This window comes from Rhinoderma darwinii, chromosome 4, assembly GCF_050947455.1.
Source record: "Rhinoderma darwinii isolate aRhiDar2 chromosome 4, aRhiDar2.hap1, whole genome shotgun sequence".
NCBI classification, from domain to species: Eukaryota; Metazoa; Chordata; class Amphibia; order Anura; family Rhinodermatidae; genus Rhinoderma; species Rhinoderma darwinii.
Window position 1 is genome coordinate 138,273,099 of NC_134690.1, and position 7,295 is coordinate 138,280,393.

The following is a 7,295-nucleotide window of genomic DNA, read 5'->3' on the forward strand; positions in this document are numbered from 1 at the left end:
TGCAATGTAGATTACAGTAATGTTTTTATTTTTAAAAAACGAGCATTTTTGGCCAAGTTATGACCATTTTTGTATTTATGCAAATGAGGCTTGCAAAAGTCCAAGTGGGTGTGTTTAAAAGTAAAAGTCCAAGTGGGCGTGTATTATGTGCGTACATCGGGGCATGTTTAATACTTTTACTAGCTGGGCGTTGTGTATAGAAGTATCATCCACTTCTCTTCAGAACGCCCAGCTTCTGGCAGTGCAGACACAGCGTGTTCTCGAGAGATCGCGCTGTCGTCACTCACAGGTCCTGCATCGTGTCAGACGAACGAGGACACCGGCACCAGAGGCTACAGTTGATTCTGCAGCAGCATCAGCGTTTGCAGGTAAGTAGCTACATCGACTGCATTCAGTCCAGATTGGGGTGGCCAAACATGCCGGAATTGAAAAGAGGGTGTGTGTAATAAAAATATACACCCCAGAACCCTTTCTTCTGAGTAACACAGGCAAATACACCTAGCTATTCTCTGGGGCATTACATATCTAAACCGCTATATTCCATAGCCTACTTCTCAAAACCATGCATCTGAGATGGGACCTATCGAAGAGTTACAAAATTGAAGGAGGCTGCCAACAACTAGAGCTAACTTCCCCCTCATACGTGAGCCTTTTTTTTTTTAAGAGTGTGTGTGTGCGCGCGCGCGCCTTGGACCAAGGAGAATTGCAGATCAAACCTGGACGTGCAGTGGAGCATGCCAACACTTTATCTGCATATTGTGGGTGGCTCCAGACTGAAGTGGACTGTACATAGTCCTGGATCATGTCAGTGATAAAGTTGTACCTATGACAACTATCCTGGAGGGCCGCAAAGCATCTAAAGCCAAGTTAGGATTAAATACATCTACTTGATCAAGTCCTTTCCCTGTTGCAGAGGCATCGGAGCAAACCTCTGCCCGCTATGCATTTCTACTGAATGAAAGACTAGTTCAGGGAATTTTTATTCAATCTCAGACACCTGTGATAATTAGTTTTCCAGGTGTGCCCAAAGGAAAACTACTTAAGAAGGACGTTCCACATTATTAAGCAGGCCACAGGTTTCAAGCAATATGGGAAGGAAAAGGATCTCGCTGCTGCCGAAAAGCGTGAAATAGTGCAATACCTTGGACAAGGTATGAAAACATTGTATATTTCAAGAACTTAAGCGTGATCATCGTACTGTGAAAAGATTTGTGGCTGATTCAGAGCACAGACGGGTTCGTTCAGATAAAGGCATAATGAGGAAGGTTTCTGCCAGACAAATTAATAGGATTAGGAGAGCAGCTGCTAAAATGTCATTGCAAAGAAGCAAACCGGTATTTGAAGCCGCGGGTGCCTCTGGCGTCCCGCGAACTTCAATGTGTAGGATCCTCCAGAGGTTTGCAAGTGTGCATAAAGCTATTATCTGACCACCCCTAAACAATGCTCACAAGCAGAACCGGTTGCAGTGGGCTCAGAAATACATGAAGACTAGTTTTCATACCGTGTTGTTTACTGATGAGTGCCGTGCAACCCTGGATGGTCCAGATGGATGTAGTGGATGGTTGGTGAATGACCATTTCCCAACAAGGCTGCAACGTCAGCAAGGAGGTGGCGGAGTCATGTTTTGGGCTGGAATCATGGGGAGAGAGCTGGCAGGCCCCTTTAGGGTCTCGGACGGTGTGAAAATGACCTCTGCAAAGTACAGAGTTTATGACTGACCACTTTCTTCCGTGATACACAAAGAACCGTGCCTTCCAAAGCAAAATTATCTTCATGCATGACAATGCACCATCTCATGCTGCAAAGAATACCTGTCATTGGCTGCTATTGGCATAAAAGGAGAGACACTCATGGTGTGGCCCCCATGTTCCCCCGACCTCAACCCTATTGAGAACCTTTGGCGCATCCTCAAGCAAAATATCTATGAGGGTGTGAGGCAGTTCACATCAAAACAGAAGCTCTGGGAGGCTATTCTGACATCCTGCAAAGATATTCAAGCAGAAACTGTCCAAATACTCACAAATTCAATGGATGCAAGAATTGTGAAGGTGATCTCAAAGAAGGGGTCCTATGTTAACATGTAATATGGCCTGCTAAGTCTCTTTTGATTGAAAGAGGTTTTGATTTCTGTAAATATGACCTCCTGAAGCTGCAAATTCAACAAATTACCATTTTAGTTCTCTTTACAACCTTTCAAATTATTATGAACAATAGAGATCAAAACATTTTAAACAGTGCATTTTGAGGTTTTTTTTACGTCGAAAAAAAATCTGTTATCATTAGATTTGTTCAATAAAATTTGCATTATACTCCAACGGTTGACAGCTTGAAGATTATACTGAAGCATTTGCATCGACTATTTAGGAAAATCAGCAAAGAATAACATTTGCATAATAATTTGGAATGCGTTGTATCGGTACATTGGACCGCTGTGTTCATCTGTTTTTGGACACAGGATAGCCTTATGGGTACAGCTTTGTTTAACCAAGGTTTACGAGTGATGTATATCATAATTAGCCTCTTGACTGCTCCTTTTGTTATTTCAGTAAAAGCAATGCAACTACAGTGAACCCCTTCAGTAAAAAAGGAGCCCTTAAATTTACTGGAAAAAAAAAGACACTTTGTTCCTTTGTCACTATATGGCAGTAGGTGGCCAAAGCACAAGTCTCACTTACAATCGGGTGATAGAGCCTATTTAAGTGCCCTATTGCCTACATAATGTGATCGGCACTGTAATGTAGAGAAGTTGTGTTTATTTGTAAATACAATAATTTTTGAGCAAGTTCTAAAGAATTTTAGATTTATGCTAATTAATCTTAGACAACTGGGTGTTTTTACTGTTTACCAACTGGGCATTGTACAGAGGTGTATGACGCTTACCAATCAGCATCATACACTTCTCATTGTTTCAGCCCAGCTTCTTTCACTGCACAATCACACTGTAACAATGGGCTGGAATAATAAGTGTATGATGCCAATTGGTCACAGTCACACACTTCTCTGTACAATACCCAGGTGGTAAAACGTAAAAACACACCCAGTTGGTCATTAAGAAACTAATTAGCATAAATCTAAATGTATTACTTGCTCAAAAATGATCTTTTTTCAAAATAAAAACCACTGTTATCCACATTACAGCACCGGTCAGATTATGTAGGAGATAGGGCACTTATAATCTGGTGACAGTGCCGCTTTAACATGTTAGCTTATAACGGAGCACCCTTACATGGTCAGCCGCTGTTTCAGCTGTCAAATCCCAGGTAAAGGGCAGTTTAGTTTTTTTTTTTTTTTTTTAAACAGCTTATGCAACTTAGAATTGTGCAAAAAACAAAAAACATTTTTTTTATTGAAGCAACTCCCGTCCCAGCAGGATGTCACCATTACTTTAGCGTACCGCTACTGTATCCACATCTATGCAAGTGGTAAAATGGTGTTCTTAACCCCTTAACGACCAGCCTATTTTGGACCTTAATGACCAAGCTATTTTTTACGTTTTTCAATCGTCGCATTCCAAGAGCTAACACGTTTTTATTTTTGCGTCGACATAGCTGTATAAGGTCTTGTTTTTTGCAGGACGCGTTGTATTTAATAGCACCATTTTGGGGGACATATTTATTGATTATCTTTTATAAACTTTTTTTTGGGGGGGGGGGGGGAATAGAAAAAAAATCTGAAATTTCGCCACTCTTTTTTGCGTCCTAAAACTACGCCGTTTACCGTGTGGTATAACTAACACAATAACTTTATTTAGCAGGTTGTTACGATTGAAACGATACCAAATTTGTATAGTTTTTGTATGTTTTACTACTTTTACACAGTAAAAATGCTTTTTTTTTCTAAATTATTTGTTTTTGTGTCTCCATATTTGACAAGCCGTAACGTTATTTTTTCGCCCATGCAGTTGTACGAGGGCTTTTTTTTTGCGGGACGACTTGTAGTTTTTATTGGTACCATTTTGGAGTAGATGCAACTTTTTATCCCATTTTTTTAAAGTCAGTATTCACAGAAAACAGCAATTTTTCCAGTTTATTAATTTTTTTACGGCGTTCACCGTGCAGGTTAAATAATGCAAAAAGATTTATAGTCGGGGTCGTTACGGACGCGGCGATACCAAATATGTGCAACTTTAACTTTATTTTGTTTTTTTAATAGTAAAGCAGTTTGTAAGGGGAAAAGCTGGGTTTTATTTTTTTTAAATTAACTTTATTAAACTTTTTTACTAGTCCCATTAGGGGACTAATATGCGATTCTGAGATCGCATTTATAATACACTGCAATACTTTTGTATTGCAGTGTATTATGCCTGTCCGTTTAACACGGACAGGCATCTGCTAGGTCATGCCTGCGGCATGATCTAGCAGGCCATGATCTAGCAGGCATTCACTCCAGGCAGACCTGGGGGCCTTTATTAGACCCCCAGCTGCCATTAGAGACACTCGGCGATCGTATCGCCAGGTGTCGGTGGGAGAGGGAGCTCCCTCTCCAAAACCACTCAGATGCGGTGCTCGCTATTGAGCACCGCATCTGAGGGGTTAAACGTGTGAGATCGATACTAATATCGATCTCACACGGCAGAGCAGGGACGCCTCTTAGCAGCTGAGAGCAGGGAGATTTGACAGCTCCCTGCTGTTTACTTCTTCCGATGCCGCGACGTAAATAGTCTGGCATCGGAATAAGGCCCGTTAGTGACCGGCCCATCGTGTTTCTACGTCGGTCACCAACGGGTTAAACCATAAAGACTGGCAAGACACATTAGACCACAACTCCTATGGAGCAGAGTATTCAGCATCTGCCTGCCCTCCCAACGCTGCAGTACCAGGAACAAGCTTACATTAACATGGATTGCTAGAACAGGCCTAAGGCTGTTTGCCCATATGCAATATAGATCTGTACTAGACCTATAAAGTAAGTTACATTTTATAAAGAGTCATTAACATGTTACACGTGACAGATGCTCTTTTCCCCCAATCAAAATGTGTGATGCCAAGTACCAGATTACGTTTAAAGTAGTATGAGAACTAGGGATGCACCGAAACTGTTTCGATAATCTGCATCCCCAAACGGTTCGATACCGTTATTTCATGTATTTCGATACTATACTGCGCTGTAAAGCGAAGTAACACATGAATGTATGAGAGCGGGGCTGCGGCTGTGATAGTCATTGCCGCGCTCCTGAGTGCTGATAAGTGCACGGGGTCAGGCTGATGCGATGCGGCCGGGGCTGCACTAATGTGTGGCAGCACTGAAGACAGAACATGGCGGACGCACTGCCAAACACCCCAATGTTATGTCTTCAGTGCCTGAACCGCCGCTCATTAGTGCAGCGTCGGCCGCATCTCCTCACGCTGACTGCGCACGCACTTCCTGTCAGGAGCGGGGCAATCACTGTTACTGGCAGAGATCAGAGAAATCTCTCATCTCCGCCGTTATTCCCGTGAATGCTGCGATCACAGCGGACTGCAGCATTCAGGGGAAAATGAGAAGGGAGGATGCCCCTTGGATCGCGTCACAGGGAATTCCTGTGACGCGATTGAGGGACATAACATATATGGGCAGGCAGCCCAGAGTCCATTGAAGGACCCCAGGGCTGTCTTACCCAAGTATGCCCTAACAGGATATATGGTATGTCCTAACAACTTCCTGTGCACTATCAGTACACAGGCTAATGTACTGGCATATAGATATATACCGGTACAATACTATCAGTATATAGATATATGCCAGTACATTTATTTTTTTTAAATGTAACATTAAAGTTTAAAAAAAGAACGTAAAAACAAACACATTAAAATAAGTCTCAATACATAAAATACACATTCAGTATTGGCCTGGCCGTAATAACCTGCATAATTTATGATGTGTACGCTCTGAAAAAAAATCAAAACTGCTTTTTCACTTATTGCGGGGCACAAGGTGTGATGAATTTAACCACCATGTGCCTCACATTAATAGTCATTAAGCCCATCATGTACCTTACATATTAACCCATTATGACAGAGAAACATGATGGGGTTAATTACTATTAATGTGAGGTACATGGAGGTTAAATTCATCATCACACCACGTGCCTCACATCCGAAAATGTCAGAACTTTTTTTTTATTACTGTTGGCAAAGTATCGAAATCGCAATACTAAAGAGTATCGGTATCGAAGTCTAAATTCTGGTATCGTGACATCCCTAATGAGAATACACTTAAACAAAAAAGGACTAGATATAGACATCAGAAATCACCTAAGGTTTTATTGATCTTATTAGATTTGTTCAATCCACAATTTATAACCTAGTAACATAAATCTTGAAATTTTACATGTTTAGATTAACCAATTAGGATTTTTACAGTGAAATGCAAAATATACAAGGCTGCTAGACTCTTCTGTACAATGTTAAATGTCAAAACTAAAACAATACATAAACCTACAATAGGCTTAAAGACCAGACATTTGCAATTCCCTTGTAGTGTTTAGAACAGTCTATGTACTGTTTGATGCACAAATATAAAAAGTTTTACAGGAGTTTCTTTTCCATTGCGAAAACGATGTCAGTGTTATAGCATGCATGGCAAACACAACTTTAAAGACTAGAAAATGTCCAAAGCACAAATTTTATGTCACCACCCTTTCTGCCATCTCCTGCCAGACTATCTATTCACACCAACTTTAAAAAACAAACAAAAAACCCTTAACAGCATGACTCAGCCACCTACAATATATGCAGTTGAGAAACTGTAAAGCAGATAAACATTGTACAAGTTTGTGATGGGCCTTTGAGCATGATCTATTCAGCAACCATTGCAGAATCAAAAAATGTATGCTGGAAGCATAGCAAAATTTTAGCTATATGAAATGGTCTATATTGCTTGGAGTCTAATTATACAACTTTCAGAATGACCATAAGTTTTTTTGGTGCTGCATCAAAGTTCAGCATACTACATTATGCACTAACGTTGACAATGCAGAATGGGATGCACGGTGTTGCACAAGGCAAACCTAGAAATCACCCAGAAAACCAATTAGAATTTCTCTTAGTCATGTGAATCTGGAAACAAGCCAAACAGATCAGTTTAATAAAAGGCGTGAGAAGAGGCCTATGATCTGAACACCTTTAAATCCACATTAGGACTAGTGTTACTATTAGCATTATTAACATAATGGCTATAGTTTAGATAATATAGTTTGATTGGAGCAGAAGGTTCTAGTACTAGAGAGAGAACGCATAGCAGTGTATATCCGCAAGTGGCAGGTATTGACACCCCCCCCCCCCCCAGTACAGAATTTTATGCCAATTTCTGCATTT